The sequence below is a fragment of the Ovis canadensis genome, chromosome 8, assembly GCF_042477335.2.
Source record: "Ovis canadensis isolate MfBH-ARS-UI-01 breed Bighorn chromosome 8, ARS-UI_OviCan_v2, whole genome shotgun sequence".
In the NCBI taxonomy this organism is placed as follows: Eukaryota; Metazoa; Chordata; class Mammalia; order Artiodactyla; family Bovidae; genus Ovis; species Ovis canadensis.
In genome coordinates, this window is record NC_091252.1 from 40,480,606 (window position 1) to 40,499,928 (window position 19,323).

Sequence of the window (19,323 nt, forward strand, 5' to 3'; positions counted from 1 at the left end):
GATTTCTCTTTGGAAGCCAGAATTGCTTTATAAATATTAACTCTTCAGACTAGCAATTACCACCATCTCCTATTTTAAAAAAAGAAAAAGAAACTGTTGTTCCCCTTTAAGCATGACTTAAAGGTGGATCTGACAAAGAGTACATATACCTGCCTATATATTTCCCCCAGTCAAAGAGGCTCATTGTTCATGCAAATCTAAATAGTTCAGATGAAAAGAATTCTCCCAAAAGTTCAGTGGGCTTTGAAATATAGACCCTTAAAATTCTCCTCACACAAGTCACTTTACACTATTGACTGTTGGATAATGCAGTTGGAAGGGGTGTGCTGTGTTAACCAATAACACATAGCACTGAACATCATTATGTCTGGCTTCCAAGGGGAAACTTGGAATTAGTCATGAAGTCTGTGTGAGGTTTAGCTATTCCCAACCTGTGATGTTGCAGCAAGCTAGAATTATTTTTTGAGCTGTTTGCCCACTCTCTCTCAGTAGTCAGAATTTTTGGTGACATTTCTTGGCAGGCAGTCTTATTTAACAACTTTTCAAACACCAGAGAACGTTTTCCAAAAGTTTTTATGGCTTTTCCGCCCTTCAAATCTACTCCTGGCAAAAGAAAGACATCACCAAATTTATTTTAAAGTTGGGCTGCAGAACTAATTAAAGGCTGAGAGCTTTTCCCAATTGGAAATCACTAGACATCAAAGTTCAAAAAATAGTCATTCTCGGCTTCAGAACCCATTACTTTGGAGAAATTATTGTGATTTCATTAACACATTAATTTTGCAACACCATCAGCTCTCACAGATGGTGAAGACATGATCTACAATTCAAATATGACTCTTGTTTGCACAAATGTCTTTCCTTCATATGGCATTTTAAACAAGAATTAATATGAGTAATCTTGCCATAGCTATAAACAGATAAACAGATGTCAAAATTTTCAATAGTTCTTTCAGTGCCTTACTTTTTTGACTGAACATTACACACACAATCTTTTTTTCTTTTTTTTGGTCATTTCCTCAGCACTCAAGCCATACAGCAGGAGAGGAAGAATTCTGAAACACAATGCAATGGTGAGTTCATTGAATCTGAATCTCTTTTCAATAAAGCCCTGGTTCCAATATTGCTCTGCACAGAGCCCTGTTTTTGTTGAGAAGGGTGTCTGTTGTTCTGTTGCTGGTGCATATTGTTTTTTTTTAACTATGGCAAACTGATAGCATTAAAAATGATAAATTTTAGTAATGATTGGTCACATAAACAATGCAAAAACAACATATGCTGGGCATTTGATTACTCATCTCATTTAACTCTCAGCTTTCCTAGACTGTAAATAGTGGTGGCAGGCTAGTCTGTGATTTTGAGTGTACACACTCATGGCAGATGTGTCTGTATGTGTAAATCCACTCTTTTCCTTCTCACTTTTCCCCCTGATATTGCAGGTAATATATTTGATGGTGTGAGACTGAATAACAAATACTTATTGGCATACATTAGTTTTTTGTTTGGTCTCATATCAAAAAACCCTTTCAAAATGCTTGTTGCAAAAACAAACAAACAAAAAAAACAATGCTAAGATACTCCTGTGTTTCATTACAGTGTTTCAAGTTTCTCCAGAATTAAGGGTTATGTTTTCATTTTTATCACAGTTGAGATGTCTAGTTTACAAATAAGCACAGAATTGCCTCTGATGAGAAGAGACACACACAATCTATCAGACTCTTAAAATTCTCATCTAGATAAAGGTTAAATAAACTATTGAAAACTTGATGCTCATAAGTTATTGATTTTAAAACCTGATAATTTTTATAAAATTAATGTATAATGACATGACATAATATATAATGAAATTCCAATATGAAATAAAGCCACCAGATTCTGTTTCAACATTAGGAATCCATAGAAAGCCTAAAATGTAAATTTTTAAGCTTGAAGTGAAGGATCAAATATAGCTTCTTTAATCATGAACTAAAAAAACATTATCAATGAATTAAACTAATTAAAATAATATATTAAATTTTCTGGCATATTTCTTTTGGATCGTATTTTTTAACCATAAGGGGAAAGAGTTTTCTGAAATCCTTAATTGGTTTTCAAATTGCCAGACTTGAATTATTTGCCTCCAGAGGATTCCTATGTTTCCTCAAGCTAAATAAATATTTTCAAGTAGAGTAACAAAAAATAATCTAAATATAACTTAAATGCTCTCCCTTCACTTCCTTCACTTTCAATAATTCATTGATGAATAAGGAATGCTTATAGATCTATCCCAATTATCCAAGGAGAGTTCTCCACCATATTTTATTTATTTCCTCATAAAAGGAATTACAAACATCAAAGTTCAAAGCAGATTCTATTTTATCAGGCTTTCCAGTTAAAGCAAAAGCCTAATGGTTAACTACTTGATTTTCTGTAGCATCCTAAAGGGTTTACATAATATTGTGACAGTTTATGACTATCTCATTTTGGGTAAGGAGTGTGAGTGTGTGTGTATCCTTGTCTTATTACATTTCAATTCTGAACACTGGTCTAAAAATACAGTAAAGCAATCTTTCTGGTGAAGCGAAAAATTATTAGAGGAAAAAAATTGTCACTTAATACATAATGAATCACGTCTGTCTTATAGGACACATCGTTTAAGATTGGGTCAATGAATTTATGGCACAAATGGCTATATCATATGAAGCAATAAAATGCAACACATCATTCATTCTACATCTAACTAATGACACACTTCTCGTAATTAAAGATTTCATCATAAGAGCCTGAGCTGATTACTGAAGATGTAGTAGGTAGGTGAAAATATATACTGTAGATCTTTCTCTTTAATAAAATAACATTTGCATATCCATGAAATACACAGCATGTGTCTCATAAGCTATGGTTTTTCTGAATTGTGGTGTTATAGGGTATCCTTCCCATCTTTTTTCCCACAGACGGCTTTAATTTTTACTTTTTAACTTTTTGAGGCATTATTTTTTTCCTCATTATGCCAAGAAGTACCAAAATTCCTTCAGATATTTTAGAAGATAAAGAGTAAGAAGTGCAGAGCTCAACTCACTGGGCTCTGGAATGATTTCCCCTAATTCCACCCGGCTTTGTTTCTGTTGGAATCTGGCCTCTTTGGTTCCACTTCTCCCCCTAACAGGTCCCAGATTGGATGGAGCTGAGGCTGAAGCTGTTTAACGATGGCAATCTGGGGACCGAACAATCAGCTAATGTGAGGCCTTTGAGCGAGACAGCTGAAATGCTTCGTATCACAAATACATAATGTATCACGTGAAAGACAAAAAGATCACAAAGGAGATAAACAAATGCGTATTCCATTCAACCCTATAACAGCAGTCCTCAAAAAGATTAAATTTACCTTCCTGGGATGTGTCCAATTCTAAACAACAGAATGAACATTTCCTTTAGTCCATTTAGAGTATTTATATTTTGGTGGCTGACTGCCAGGGTAGTACTTATAAGCTCAGTGGCCTGATGGATTCACTCCTTTCCTGTGAAATAAATGTGGCAACCTACACCACTAAACTGCTCAAAAGACACTGCCTCAGCAGAAATATCACTTGCTCTTGATACAAGAAAACTGAAAAGCAGGACTTCTGGTTCCTATAACTCTTTCCATCTTGTATTTCTCCTGGAAAGAAAGAAAGCTATTCATGTTGGCAACTGAGCCTTTATTTTTATATAAACGTCCAAAGTCAAAGCCAAAGTATGCCATGAGGTTACCCACATGGGCACAATATATACACTCGGCTGGGCTTAGAAGAAGATTCGGGTAGTGAGGGAGGGGGACAGGGTTCCTAATTAACACATTAATCAGCTGTCAGCTGTGGGAGTGAGGTTCATCTTCCAGTGGAATCTACTCACCACTGCCTTCTGAGTGGTGACTGGCATCAGGCAATATTAAGAAACTCTTGCTGAAATCTTTCTTACTGGGCAAAGACATTTGCAGCAATGGAACAGTAAAAAGATATTAGCAAATCCTTGAATACCATCAACAACTTGAAAACAAAACAAAAGCTTCCTGTGCTCCTGACTTTTCATGAATACAGCACTCAGGTAATAGCTCAGAAATTGTAGCTGCTGTAACCAAGACTGGAGCTTGCCATAAGAGGCTGGTTCTCTACATCTTGGCCTGTTGAACACAGCATTGATCTTGCAGTCCAGGCCAGCTCAAAAAATCATGAGCTCACCTAGGAGTGAAGCCAAGAAGGCTAGAGAGACCTGGACGGGGGTGATCACTGTTTTGAAGGCTTTGGGTCTGCTTTACGTATAGATAATCACCTCATAGCATGAATTAAGGACCTTAGACTGATCCTGCCTGAATACCTTCATTCAGCTCAACCCTGCAGTCCATGGTCCCAGCATCAGCTGTTCCTTTGGATTCAGGCTCTGCCTTTATCAGAGCCCTAATTTGGTGCACTTGGGCAGCAGATTGATTTGGAATCAGAAGATGTGGGTGTGAGTTTGAGCTCCAGAAGCACAGCCTTACAAAAATGTCAGCTTCAGTTTCTTCGTCTGTGAAATGGAGCTAATAGCAGTGATGGGTAATGCTGGTGTACTGGGCATATCAGTACACCAGCATAGAATATAGAATATTATAGAATATTTTTTCAGTTCCTAACCTGCCTCCCTCATGGTTGCTGATTTCCTCGGAACATCCCATATGTTTAAGTTCAGTTTAACTTAATGGGAAGATGTTTCTATGGCAGCGTGAGGAGGAAAAGGAGGGTTTTCATCCAGGCTTTCCTAGGAGCCTGCGTGTGTTTGACACAGAATGGAGCCTGTCTCTCTCTGGGCAAACATGCTGAACCTGACAGAGCCAGCTCCCATCCTGCCATTCCAGGGGTGACAGAAGGGCTGTCTGCAGTGACAAGGAACTGGATGACAGACCTGTGTGAGTCCCAGCTGCCCACCCTGCTGGGAGGGCCTTATTCAGTTCCTGCTGAGCCCACTTTTTCTAAGGCCAGTCATTCTCCAGTTCAGGCAAAAGCTTGAAAAAGCAGCACGGCTGCATGGAAATGAGTGTTAGAACCATTAAGATGAGTAATTCCTCTTAGGCTCAACTGCTGTTTGAATAGTGGAAGCCATAAACTGTGCTATTCATGTTTTATTAAAAAACAGAACTGATGAACGATCTGCTTGACTCATTACATGGCAGAAACTATCTTCCAAAGGAAGGGCCAGAAGCCACGGTATCACATGCCTTGAAGACAGGATGACCCGAACCGGCATGGCAGAATGTGTGTGAGGGCGAGCCCCCATGGAGCGGGGCGCCAAACTCTGATGGGGGGGACCAAGTTCACCATTCCAACTTTCCTTGCAAAGTTGGATTACAGTGAAGGAAGGAAGAAGATGACCTAGCCTTAGACATGCATAGCCACACAGAAATCAGGAGAGGGATTCAGAATGAGCAAAGGCTATTAAGATGATACCACCCTTATGGCAGAAAGTGAAGAGGAGCTAAAAAGCCTCTTGATGAAAGTGAAAGAGGAGAGTGAAAAAGTTGGGTTAAAGCTCAACATTCAGAAAACGAAGATCATGGCATCTGGTCTCATCACTTCATGGGAAATAGATGGGGAAACAGTGGGTAAAAAAAAAAAAAGAAACAGTGGAAACAGTGTCAGACTTTAGTTTTGGGGGCTCCAAAATCACTGCAGATGGTGACTGCAGCCATGAAATTAAAAGACGCTTACTCCTTGGAAGAATAGTTATGAGCAACCGAGATAGTATATTCAAAAGCAGAGACATTACTTTGCCGACTAAGGTCTGTCTAGTCAAGGCTATGGTTTTTCCTGTGGTCATGTATGGATGTGAGAGTTGGACTGTGAAGAAGGCTGAGCACCAAAGAATTGATGCTTTTGAACTGTGGTGTTGGAGAAGACTCTTGAGAGTCCCTTGGACTGCAGGGAGATCCAACCAGTCCATTCTGAAGGAGATCAGCCCTGGGATTTCTTTGGAAGGAATGATGCTAAAGCTGAAACTCCAGTACTTTGGCCACCTCATGAGAAGAGCTGACTCATTGGAAAAGACTCTGATGCTGGGAGGGACTGGGGGCAGGAGAAGAAGGGGACGACCGAGGATGAGATGGCTAGATGGCATCACGGACTCAATGGACGTGAATCTGAGTGAACTCCAGGAGTTGGTGATGGACAGGGAGGCCTGGCGTGCTGCGATTCATGGGGTCTCAAAGAGTTGGACACGACTGAGCGACTGAACTGAACTGAAGGCTATTATTGTGTGGTTGTGTTTTTAAGTCAATTCATGGAGAAGTTCATTCTCAAAACAAACTTTCTGCAGGTTTAGAGTCCAATATGATGGTGTTTGCTACATAGTTCTTTTTGTGTAAGGGTCTTATTTGGTTTTTTGTTTGGCTTTGCTGTTGGGCTTCTCTCTCTCCAATCCCTGCCTCTATCTCTCAGTCTCTCTCTTCCTCATGTAGGATTTGGAACTCAAGAAGAGATGAACAACCATCTTTGTTAGAACTGAACATCTCTCTAGAAAGCTGCCCTGTAGAAACTTTATAGCATGACTCAATTACTACTTATAAGTTTTCAGCTGGATTTCAGAAACCCTGGGCCAGGTCACCAGAGCAGAGCCTTCTCTTTCACATGTGCCATGAGCTCTGAGAGGCAGAGCAGAGACAGGCTTGGTTTTCAAGATCTCAATGAGCGCTGACAAATGTCTCCTTACTGACCCAAGCCTCTGTTTCTACAGCCAAAGCAAGAGATGGACTCCTGCCCCATATTCAGTGATGGAAGGTCCATCCATCCTCATGGCCAAACGTATGACTCAGAAGAAGGTGATTTTTCCCTTTGTTCCGACAAGTTTGGTTGCCTAAGCACATTAGCGTATCATCACAAAACTCTCCACTTCATTTAAACTGGATAAATGCTACTTACATCTTCCTAACATAAGTCATCCAGATGGAAAGTGAAAAATTCAAACACTGGAAAATCTGGCCCACCTGATGCCAAATGTTTGCCTCCCTGTTTTTCAGTTCTGCAGCCCTGAGAGGACAGACACAGACATAGTCCAGGAGATCTCAGAGCAATGAAACTCAGCCCTGAGCAGAACCTCAGAGATCATCAGGGACCTCTCTCCAGCCTCCAGCTCCTGGTAGGGCAGTACTTAATCATGCCCAGCTCAGGTGCTCAGCTGTAAACTGAGATCATCCATTGGGACGCACTGCCCAGGAAGCGCGTGGCCAGGAAAGAACCAGCAAGTGACTGCAGACATGGAAAATGTGCCCCATGAAAGCAGAGAGCCATGGCCTACCCCATCTCCCGGGGAATCGCCGCTGCTGTGCCCCGTGACTTGATCTTCTCTCCTTTATGTCAGCTCCAGATATTCTAATTGTGACCTGATCTGAAAATTTTGCCATCACAAGTCCAATTATTCATTCACTGGACTCCTTGTTTCAGGAGGCACTGAACTGTGAAGAAGTACAGTAAAGATTTAGCACCTGCCCTCAAGAAGCTCAGAATCTATCGACAGACATGGGAGGGACTCCCCTGACGGTCCAGTGGCTAAGGCTCTGTGCTCCCAATGCAGGGGCCTGGGTTTGATCCCTGGTAAGGGAACTAGATCCACAGGCCACAACTAGGAGTTCACAGGCTACAACCAAAGATTCTGCACGTTTCAACTATTTGGTGCAGCCAAATAAATAAATATTAAAACATCATCAACAACAGTCATGGGAGAAATTTGTGTGCCCCACTCCCCAGATTTGTTCTGAATGCAACAGTTTTTAACTAAAAAATAGTCTTAATATTTTACTCTCTTAGTATCTAACTCCCCTTTGCTCCTCTACCCCGTGACTCCTCTTTTATCAAATGTATATCAGAATCTTCTTTCAGATATGTATTTACCTTGGTTATTATAAACTTTCCTTGTTTTCAAAACAGATATATGAATCTCTTTTGAAATGTACTTTAATCTCACTTATCATTACTCTGTTTCCTAAATGCATACTTGAATATTTGAAATTTCATTATGTGTGACTATAAGAGCCCTCTCTCTGCCTGAAAAAAACTATATAGAGGGACTCTGGGTTGCACTTGTGTAAAAGGAGAGCCATCAACATGATGTGTTAAAAAGTGAAGTATACTAGTTACCTGGCTTCTTTTTATCTGTGGTCACTCACCTCATTTCTTCCTTCATACAGACTTTTTTAGAAAATGCAAAAAATCATACTTCAATACAAGGTTTTAATTCTACAACACAGCTAATCATACATCAATACTATGACTCTTCGGAAGGGCTATTATTGTTATCTGTGATATTTGAAACAGTCTCTTTTTTCCCTAGGGATGTTATTTGTATCTGCCTTCTCACCCACCCGGGCTGTGTCTTGGCATCAGTGATGAGCAGCACCACTGAAATGCCACAACATTAAGGCTGTGTGCATGCTGGTGGTCCAGGTCAAGGGCACTTGCTGGGCAGAATTCACAGGTCCTCTGGCAATCATCCTCCTCAGCTCCATCTCTGGCAGCTTCTCGAAGGCTCACAGCTGCTCCTAGTGACTCTCATTTATTTACCAACTATATTCTGATCGCTCAAAATCTGCCAGCTACTTGGTAAAGGGCTTCACCTGCAATGCCTCATTCATCCTAACCCAGGGATCAAACCCAGGTCTCCTGCACTGTAGGCAGATTCTATACTGTCTGAGCCACCAGGGAAGCCAATGGCCTCCTTCATCCCAACCCAGGGATCGAACCCAGGGATCGAACCCAGGTCTCCTGCATTGCAGGCAGATTCTATACCATCTGAGCCACAGGGAAGCCCAATGCCTCATTCAATCCTCTTTTAACAGTTTTGCACATTTCTGTGCTCCTGGGTTCCAGACTGAACCAGTTCCTATCTGTGAGTGCCAGGATTGCCCATTTCACCCCCTGGTATCCATGGCTGCCCAGTTCTCAGATCTCTCCAGGACACTCCATCGAAAGCTATGGTTTTTATTATCATGCCTAGTGGCAGCACCAATTTGATGCAACAATAATAGATTATATGAGTAATAAGAGCTTGCATTATTTAAGCACTAATCACCATGCTAAGCATGTTACATGAATCATCTCTTTTAATCTCCACGAGTACCTTACCACATAGATAACTGAGGTTTGGATGGATTAAATAATTTGCCAAAGATTACCTCTGCAGATAAGGGATGGTAGATCCAGATTCTAACTTACATCAGTCTGGCTCAAAGACTATACTGCTCCACTATCTCAAGGATTTTTGGCATTTTCCTTTTAAAACTACAAACTAAAATGACTGACTAATACAGACATACCTTGTTTTATTGCGCTTTGCTTTTGCACTTCTCAGATATTGTTTTTTTACAAGTGTGAAGGTTGGTGCCAATCCTGCATTGAGCAAATCTATTGGTGCCTTACTGCCTGCGGTACTTGCTCACTTCGTGTCTCTGTGTTGCACTGTGGTAATTCTCACAATATTTCTAACTTCACTCTATGTTTGTTATTGTGATCTGTCATCAGTGATTTTTGATGTTCCTCTTGGGAAAAGAATAAAACTTGCTGAAGGCTCAGGTGATGGCTAGCGTTTTTCAGCAATGAAGTATTTATTAATTAAAACATGTACATTACTAGAGACATATTGTTACTGCACACATCCTAGAGTATAGTGTAAATGTCACTTTTATATGCACTGGGAAACCAAAAAATGCATGTGACTCACTTTATTCCAATGTCTGCTTTTATTTTCAGTGACCTGAAACCAAATCCACAATATCTGAGAGGTATGTCTGTATTTGATAATAACTTTAGTTTGAAACTTTGGAATCGCAGACATTTAGACCTCTAAGGAACTTCACAGGTCAAGCCAAACCTGTGTCCCCAGGAAGTGTGGGTTTCTTTCCACAGAGATGGTCTTCCAGGTGGCCCTATCTTCCTATGACAGGGTGACCATACAGCTCCGTCCACATGGCCAAAGAGTTCCAAAGAGGCTGCAAGACTGTGAAGAGCCCTGTGCAGCCTACTTTGTCCTTGGACAGCTTTGAGTGTTAGAAAGTTTAATCATTCAACGTCCCTGTCACTTCCACCCACTGTTAGTAGTTCTGTTCACCGGGGTGTCCTAGCACAGGTCAAAACCTTCCAAATACTTAAAAAGAGCCATTGTGTTTCCCCCAGGCTTTTGTTTTTAAACCTCCCTAGATCCTGCACCCATTCGCCAGGGACAAGTTCCGAGAGCCCTCCCATCCTGTCTGTCCTTGACCCAGGCGTCCGCTTCACCTTGGGAACGCCCAGAACAGAATGCAGCCACCTGGCCGAGTCCAGGGCGTTCTCTGCCCTCTCTCCCATGGAACACCGTAGCTCCATTAATGCCACCCGAGAACACACGCGCTTAAGCTAGTTGTATCCCGCTGTTAGTTATTTGCTTTTTCAAAACAAACATTTACTGAATGTCTCTTATGTATGAAGCTTGAAGCTTTCACTGATCTCCTTTAATTCTGACAACAAACTTGTAAAGGAGCTACAGTTTTTCCCACTTTTCTTGAAAATGAGGAAACACGAGTTCAAAGAGACGATGTGGTTTCCCTAAGCTCTCACAGCCTACAAAGAATGGAGCTGGGATCCAGATCAGAACTCCCAACCCATCCTCCCTTCACTCTACCATGCTGCTTGCTTCACTCTGAGTTGTTGCTCAACCAAATCCCTTTTCTCTTAAGTACTCATCAACCACTTGTTTAATGATATATTCAAAGACTTTTGAGGGTAAGCCATGAGGCCGACTGGTCTAGACTTTCAGAAATCAGAAACCCTTTCCCAGTTTTGAAATGTTAGTCCATTTATGTCTTTTTGAAACCTTTCCTATCCATCATGATAGAAGAGAGATTATGCAAAAGTTGATATGAATTAATCTACACACTTCCCCTACATGGCAGGGAGAGCTGAATTTGGTGAGTGCGGCAGGTGCTCTCTACCTCTTTGCCCTCAACATGGGATTCAGAGTCCTCTTTATGGGATCTGTTTTACTCTTTCCAGTACAAAGAGCACTGTCTTTCTGGAAACAATGGAAAAAAGAACAAGTAAAAGGTGTCCAGCCTTGCCTTCTCACCTCTTTTGTTAAACATTTCACCATTTGCTCTGAACAATGATCTCTTCAATTCTACATCTTGCTTCTTCTATGAGCAGAGCCCTAAAAAGTTCCTTTTATTACCTTGGGCAGTTCCCCCAAGCATTTATTCCTTCATGCACCCTAGCCTTCCTGACACAATATCCATTTTCAGAATTTCCCACCCTCCATTTCCCCTCCTCACCCACACAAATTACACTAAGCTTCTGATTTGGCGAACGAAGCAACCTTCCCTTGGATTAAAAATGTCTGCTTTTCTAAATTCTAGGGAACATAGTTGATCACATCTGTGCACATTCCAAGACAGTTGGGCCACTTCCATGCCAAGCAGCTCTCCTCTATATTAAGCACCATGGTGGTCAAAGTAGGATTCCTCTCACAGCTTCTCTGCCTTCTCAGAACTATCCACATGGTATGGGAAGAAGGATCAACTGCTGTTCTAAGAGACTGATATTCTTAGCAAATATGTAGGTAAACTGCCCTTGTCTTGCTTTGTTGCTAATTAATCTGTTTTTAATCTCTACTTCAGGTTTTGAACTCAGTACCCCCCAAATAATTCTTTGAATCTTTTCTTTTATTTTCTTAAAATTCCCACTTTGAATTTCACCTCAAATGCATGTATTGCCATACAAAGATGTATTTTCCTGAATTTTACCCAACTATTAGCTATGTTGGTGGCATATGGTGTTTTATGTTTTAGTTCTATATGTCAACTCTCGTCTAGGCATAACCCAGCCCCACACACTCAGTGGTATCACTGAGGTTGTTTTTATCTTTTTGTGCCCACAATCCAGGGTAACTTGCTTCTTCCACTCTCTGCATCAGTAGAGAGATGTCAGAAGCCATTGTTTGTTCCTGCGCATGGCTTTATTTACTCTTGAAAGGGACTGGCCCCTTTTTCACTATTCCATTCAGCACTATTCACACGTGCTGCCTTCATTGGGTCCAGTTTTACAGGTTTAAAACAGAGCTCGCTGGTTTACCTATACTCTTATTTACTCCTTATTCTTTCATTAAATCTCAGTTATTAAAAACAAAGAGAAAACTCACTACTGTGAAGCTTCCTATGATGTGCACTTCAAAGTCAAAAGCACACCACAAAAATAAAACCCAGAAACCCAAGTCAACAATACACTTGACCCCAAATTTTCTCCACTGTGTTTGCAAAGGCTGTGGAGTGTTTGACAGTAACATAATTGCAATAATGAGGAGGCCTGCCAGCCAGGTTGTGGTGTGAAGCTCATGGATATTTTAGCCCTAGGCTCAGCTTCAGGCCAGCAACGGTCACCTGGGCCAAAGTCACCGATGGAATCCCTTACGCTCAGTTACACACAAATGTGACATTAATGGTACCTGGTGCACAATGCTACAAATTGAAAAGGCTCAGAGAGCTGAACTCACAAACTTGGGGAAAAAAAATAATTTAGGCTGCCTGTTGCCTTGTTTTTTTTAGTTAATCAAAGCCGGTGTGAGAGCACCCACTTAGCGACACTTTCTTAGGTGTCTGACGAGGATGTGTGGGACTGCTTCTGACTTCAGATCCCCACGTTGATTCCTTTGTCTCTGAAAAGCTTCCTGGATGTTTGTGGGCCATCAGCTTGCCTAGTTCTCTTCCATCTTTGTTCTGTGAATGCAGCTATTATGCTGGGCTAACTATTTAGTTGAAAGCTAGCACTCCACTAATGCTAGACTTGCCACTGAGCGTCTCTCTTACACTTCCATCCTCATAAGCAAATCCTGGGTTAGCTCAACGCAATCTCCCCAAGCAGGCTGAATGGCTGAAGTGCTAAACAGCAGACAGCAAGACAACCTGGGACAAAGATATGTATTCATATAGGTTTAAACACATTTGTTATCTCTATAACTTCTTTCAAAATTCAAGTGGTATGATAGACACTATCATAATATGATTCACCAGAAGTCTGCAAGAGATCAGCAGTCAGGTAACATAAATTAAGACTGCACCATGCTTAGTCACTCAGGCGTGTCCAACTCTTTGTGACCCCATGGACTGCAGCCCGCCAGGCTCCTCTGTCCATGGGGACTCTCCGAGCAAGAATACTGGAGTGGGTTGCCATGCTCTTCTCCAGGGGATCTTCCCAACCCAGGGATTGAACCCAGGTCTCCTGCACTGCAGGCGGATTCTTTACCAACTGAGCCACCAGGGAAGCCCAAATTAAAATGAGCGATAACTATATATTCATTATTAGTATTTGGGTAAAAGTCCCCACCTCATAAACCATGGGTAAATAATTCTTTGATCAACATCATTCTTTGATCAACTCTGAAGAAAGGAAATAAAATGGGAAAGGATCCTACTCTTTGACCCACTGTACAATTGGACTGTTGGCTCCTGAGTAAAAAAAGAAAAGAGTATGATGTGCTGTCTAATCCAAATGGCCTGTGTAAGGGACCTCAGATCCAGTAAGATACAAAAGAAAGGTGTACAGGAGGGTAATCAAAACACCGGAGATGGAGCGGCTCTTATAGTACTCACACTGGATACATTGTGCATGTACAGAAGTGGGGAGGAACAGGAAAGGGGAGACAGAGGAGGAGAAAAGAACTTGTAGGAACTACCTTCGGAGAAGGCAATGGCACCCCACTCCAGTGCTCTTGCCTGGAAAATCCCGTGGACAGAGGAGCCTGGAAGGCTGCAGTCCATGGGGTCGCTGAGGGTCGGACACGGCTGAGAGACTTCACTTTCACTTTTCACTTTCATGCATTGGAGAAGGAAATGGCAACCCACTCCAGTGTTCTTGCCTGGAGAATCCCAGGGACTGGGGAGCCTGGTGGGCTGCCGTCTATGGGGTCGCACAGAGTCAGACACGACTGAAGTGACTTAGCAGCAGCAGCAGGAATTACCTTTGTATCAGAACAGAACCCATTACACGCTGAATGCCTGCTGTGGCCACTGCCCGGCTGGTTTCCTGGCCTTAGCAGACTGGACCTCAAGACCTGGGGTGGGGCTCTGCCTAACGAGAACAGAGTAATCCAACAAGCCAATCAGATCTTCTTCTCTGGGGTTTGGGAATCAAGGTAACCCCAAGAGACTAAGCAGTGGTGGGAACAATAGCTGTGAGCAGAAACACATGGCTGAAAGCCAGAGCACCGTGGAAGACAGGCAGTAAGCAGAAGCCCCATGGCAGTGCAGGTCATGGGGCAGACTAGAGCTGAAAGAACTGGGAGTGGCAGGAGTTGCAAGTCCTCCAAGGATGTGTGCTAGAGCAGGAAGTAATGGTGCCAGCTCCTTGGAGGCAAAAAGACAGTCCAGTCACCAAGTTCTTAGGCCTGTGGGGTCATCTTTGCTGCCAGAACAACTGCCCAGGCTCCGTGAGCATGGGCAGCAATGGCTATTTCTGTCTTGTTTCCTTGATCTTCTACACAGTGAGCCTCCAACTTTAGGGAGGCCAAGAATCTAACCCAGCTGTGTATACTTTCTCCAATTTAATCCTGACCACAGCCCTTTTCATTTTCACTTTTTCTCAGCCCTTGTCAGTATTACTCTCTATTAAAAGATGAAGAAAATCTGGGAAGGGGCAGTGACTTCAAAGTCCTTCCTGGGAAGAGGCAGTGACTTCAAAGTCCTTTCTGGCCCCACACTACTTCCTCCTGTGGTTAAGGAGCTCCCTGTGGCCTCATCCCACCAGGAACCCTCTGCTATGGATGTGAGGTGCACAGGGCAGCCACGGCCCAGGAAAGCAGGAAGGTGACCCCAGGACAGCCTCTGACACAGGCCTCTCTATACTGGGGCTATTTCTGAGGGTCACCACAGAAAGGAAATGTGACTGCCACGTCGGGTCCTTGCCTGTTCCTAAATCCACTTGGATTTAGCATCCTCCCCCTTGCCTCACTCACTGACCACTTCTACCCCCAACTGTATTGCCTACAGGGTGTCCTGAGAAATACCAGGCCCATCAATGCTCTGCCCTAAAAACAGATTCCACGGTCAAGTAAGTTTGGGAAAAGTTGCACACCCTATATTCCTCTGGGAGATTCTCAATGCACGTTCCCATATTTAAGCCTCTGAGAAGTTCTACAGAAAAGAAACGTTTAATTTCCTCAACTTTCCAAAAATAGAACTTTTCTTTTTTCTTTCCTAGTAGGATCCTGAAGAAAATCACTTTGGAAAATGCTACTGTCATGATCTGGATCATGTAAGAGCCAGGAAACCCGGGCCTTAGGATTTTTCCTCTGATGAAAGCTTTCCTCCGTGGTACCCAGCCTGGGCCCTTACACCCCAGCACACTCTTGCAGGATAAGGCTTCCCATGTGCGGATGTCTGTTGTTACCTGAACTGTCAGAGAAGGTGATGGTAATTCCCATGCCTTTGCCCTTCTGGATGTTCATAGGCTCTGTCCTGCAAGCAATCAAGATTTTTCGTCCCTTTACAGCACTTTTCTCAGCCCTACAGCTCCCCGCTCCCCTCTCATCAGCTTCCTGTGCTCACCGAGGCCTAGACCCTATTACATTTCACCCTGCGGTTTCAGCTTCTGCAGTCACTACAAACTCAATTTCTGTCCTCTCGGTTCTGGTTACTCCATACCGCCCGCCAGCCCACAGGATGTCATGAATGCCATTACCTCTCGTATGACCTTCCACCCCCTGAAGCTCCACCCAAGAGCATTTTAGGTCACACGACTGCATCTTCCTTGTTATAGAGGAATGCATGAGCATCTCCTGAGAACCAAGGTGCCTCAAGCAAGAAGCAAACTCACAGAGTACAACAACAAGAAACACAAATGGCCCATTGGTATTTTCATATTCAGACACATGGTCACATAAGAACCATCCTTATCTGTCCTGCTGAATAAAAATATAAAATCAAGAACTACTACCCCAACCAGCCTTCCTCGCACACTGACTTTGAATGGAATTCGACTTGCCCATGAGGTTTATTCTACTCCAAGCCACACGGATCGTGTTATCTCTTCCTTTGGCCATTGTCCACCACAGGTGTCTGGGCAAATTCACCCTCATCGAGAGTGTGACATGTGTGTCCCAGAGGGCCAGGAGAACTGTGGTCTCCAAAGGAGAATGGGTGGTTAGCTATCCCTGGGCTAAGTTCATGTCTCTAATCAGACACCTGCATCCTGTAACACACACTTCATGGCCTAATAAACCCATCAGGAGCACAAGGGCCTCATACTGTGATTTCAAACAGATCACCTACTCTTCCAAGTCCTATTAGTTGGAAGTACCTCAGATTCTTCTCTAAGTCCTGTTAACAATGGATAGTCATTTTGCCCAAAAATTTGACTTAAATGAAAGGTTGCAACAATTGTCTAATGGGAAAGCCTAACATGACCTAAGCCGCCCATACCTGTTTCTAGACACTTTCAGAGAACACAGGCTTGGGCCTGAGGTAGTCAAAATGAGCCGAAGGGTGAGCAGACTCGCTGGCTTAATTGAGTTTTTTCGCTGAGCACCAGTGAGACACGAGTTCAGATTAGAATTCCATTATGGGTTCTTAATAATTAAACATTACATGTTTGGAACCTCATTCTTCTGTATTACTTTTTAAATATTAATCTATTTACATCAGCTGGACTTCCTGCAGCTTGACACGCAGTAAACGAGAGTCACGCTGTGAGAGACGACTGTGCTCCTAGCTTGACATCTTTGATGTTCAGTAACAGTAACGCGACACCAACCCTCGGTTCAACCCAACCCTGCACCATAATTACCCGCCTTTTACAATGCAGCTTCTTCATTTTCCAACACACTCATTATTATGCTGACTTTTTTAATCAGCAAGAATCCAAATTCGTCTTATTTGGAGAGTTTTATGATGCCCCTTGAGACCTCAGGGGTGGGAGGCATCCTGCCCTCTGCAGAACCAGGGTTGGGAATGGATGTGAAGGCACATGAGGGTTTCCTTGGCTACTACCTCACACTGTGATGAGACACCAGCAGAAAACTCCAAAACCCGGAGCACACATAAAACCTCATTAAGGGCTAACCCTGCTTTGGGCTGTGCCCTCATGCCAAGAGGACTTGCCCTCAGTGGCCAGCAGACATGGTCCTCCAGGGGACTCTGTGGCCTTCCTCCCTCCTGTCTCATCAGCTCTGTCACCAGCTCCTCACGGCCCTTTTCTCTGCTGCTGGGGGGGTTTGACTCTGATTTTGGCTGCCTGTCTGTTCTCTCCCAGCTCCAAGGCAGAACATCCTGATAACAGAGACAAGGGCTTCCCCAAATCCTAAATGCAACAGTGGATGGCCTGAGGCTGGACAATCAGTGGAATCCACAACTTGAGACCAGGCAGGATGATCAAGGGCTGTCTAAATCCAAGGATGGGGGAACCTGTGCAGTGAGGGTCCACGACTCCATGGTCTCCTAAGTCGAGGTCATCAGCGGACCCACATGTCCTCTCAGCCCTCGCAGAGTGTGCCACGGAACAGTCTCCAATTTGGTTTCAATTTATGAATTTTATTCCCTTTTAAGATAAAGCTGACCATGCAAACCAGTGGTGGCCTGTTTTAAAGAGTAAAATCCCATTTTATTTCATAAAAAGAGATGCAGGATTCAAAATGCAAAATTACCTGGGAGCTACCTTTGTAATAGAAAAGGAGCACCCTTATTCGGACTGCCCACCTCTGTTACCACAGAGGAAGCTGGAGGCACTGACACCTCAAGAGGTTAAACATAAAGATCTCTACCAAATGTCAACATATCTTTCTCTGTTTTACCTGTCAGTGTCATGGAACGGCTTATGCAAAATACCTCAATGCAAACATCTCTAATTAGTCTCAGAAGGAAGCCCAGTCCCACACGAACCCCATCCCACACCATGCATTCCCTCCAGGCAATGCATGGTGGCCACAATGGCTAGTCCGGGAAGGCTTCGAGTCCCAAACAGTGACTGGTGGTCCCCAGGAGCTGAGTGCATCCTAGAAGGCTTGTCTGTACTAGACTTCAGGAAGAACAAGCAGATTCCTAGTGTGTAGGGGAAATGCTCTCGGCTCTTGGGGGCTTCTGCAGTGGCTGAGGCCTCCATCTTTCTCAAGCCACTGCGTTCAAATCTCCCTGCAGCAGACATCTCCTTTTGACCCAGAGTTTCAAGGTCCTTTCCACCAATCACAGGAACAGATGACTTTCGCCTCGTCTTTCTGCCCTTCAAAGACATCACTAACAAGCAGGTGGAGCAGTCAGATGCCTGCTCCACCCTAGATTCTCCAGAAGGCTCCGCTGATTCTCACATTCAGATTTTACCCTTGGGAACACACCAACATTTGAATAATTCCTGGATTTAAGAAAAGCAAGTACTTGCTATAGGTGGACAGAAGTCATTCAGTAGGAGATTGCTCAGTTAGCTTTTCATGTTTATGAGACAGACTAGGAAGCAAAAAAAGCTAAGCATTCTCTGTTTGCCTGATCCCCAGAGACTGTGGTTTCCTCAAGATTATCTCAGCCTTTGTCCCTCTGATTTTCAAGTGACTTGGAAAACACAGGATCATATTTCCTAGAAAATTTCTAAAAGCTTCACCAGTCTATTTCTTGGAAGTAGCCCACTAATATTCAGTCTAAATCTTTTTTTGCTTAATTTCTTTCCCTCATTCTTACCCTAATGAAACCCCGTGTCTCAAGCTAAAATAAATTCCTTCCTTCCTCAGTGTTTATATCCTTTAGATGTCTGAAGACCATGGTCATGCCAACCACCCAATCCTCAGACCTAACGTGAGCCAAATGCAATAGGAAGAATGGTAACACAAACAGTCCCTGTGTTTGCCTCAGACTCCAGCTGGGTCTTCCCTGCTTTGTTAGCTCCCAAGATCCTTACCCATGGAGCAGCTCCATTGTGAGTGTTCCAATTATTAGGCTAAAAAGGGAAATTCCAACAGGTCAGAGCAGTAAACAGTTATCAGAGGGTATTCAAATTGATGCTCCCACTGAATTTATAAACAGGGGAAACGCATGTAAGAATTAAAGATTTTAAAATTTAAAAATAAATAAATAAATAAATAAACAAACAGGGGACAAAATCCCTGCAGAATAATTACCTCTAAATATTTCAAAAATTTCCATCAGTGATGCTGAGAGACTTTTTTTAAGGAAGGATACAAGTTAAATAGTGAAAATGATAGATTATTACCAAACTCCCTTTCGATATTGTTTTGGCATTCCGCACATAACAACTCAGCAGCTTTCAGAAGTCCAAAGTCATAATGCCTTGAGATGAGCGGGCACCAGGGAGTCATTTACATCTCACCTTCCAGTCAGCGCAG

The 19,323-nt window shown here is 42.9% G+C and overlaps 1 protein-coding gene across 2 annotated transcripts in view; it reads right to left on the reverse strand.

The window, feature by feature from the left end:
• SOBP (sine oculis binding protein homolog) overlaps positions 1-19,323 on the reverse strand; it is a 167,604-nt gene that overhangs the window by 20,990 nt on the left and 127,291 nt on the right. The gene's annotated exons all lie outside the window — the stretch shown is intronic.